Genomic DNA, 862 nt, shown 5'->3' with positions numbered 1-862 from the left:
GGTCCCGTAGAAATAGCAGATCTACAAGCTCGTAGCGCGGCACCGAGTGCCGCGCTACGAGCTTGTAGATCTGCTATTTTTGAAAAATCTTGAAAGTTTGTGCAAATACTTTTTTTTTTAAAGCCAACATTTGTAACTCAAATCTTTGCTTCTGGGGGTCCCTGGAACAAAATATTTTGAGACTGGGGTCCGCGGACAAATACATATAATTTTGGTGGTCCTTGACATGAAAAATGTTTGAGAACCACTGATATTATAGCATAAGTTTTTTTTTCAAAAAAAAAATAGGATTTAGAAGACATTTGTTGAATCCCCCAGAAGCAAAGATTTGAATTTAAATGTTCGCTTTAAAATGATACATATTCAAAGATTTGCACGATATTTTCACGATATTTTCTAAAATAGCCGATCTACAAGCTCATAGCGCGGCACCGAGCTTGTAGATCTGCTATTTTTGAATAGCCCAAAGAAATCTAAAAATGACAGAGATGCGTCCCCGGATTAACTATGTTAAAAGTAACAGATGTCCTGACTCATACAATATGTGCTGAAAAAAATGTTACATTCTTTTTTTTCTTCTCTCCAGTGCAGGCGTACTTTGTCTCCCTTTGCTGTAATCCAACTTTGTATACCTCCTTTACTTAATTATATACTCTGACCACCACACAAACAAATGAACACCACACAAACAACACATTACACTCCTTAAGCACTTAAATTCTTAAGCCTAATTGATATACTCCATTGTACCAATGCTGTTGACACCGAGAAGAACAGATGGTCAAGCCAACAACATTACATTCACACCGCTTGTGTCTTTTATGGGCCGTGATATTACAGTTGTCCCACACTGGTCAAGACT

The sequence above is a fragment of the Gymnoscopelus braueri genome (genome assembly GCF_963280865.1).
Source record: "Gymnoscopelus braueri genome assembly, chromosome: 24".
NCBI lineage: Eukaryota > Metazoa > Chordata > Actinopteri > Myctophiformes > Myctophidae > Gymnoscopelus > Gymnoscopelus braueri.
Note: the sequence above shows the minus strand (reverse complement) of the source record.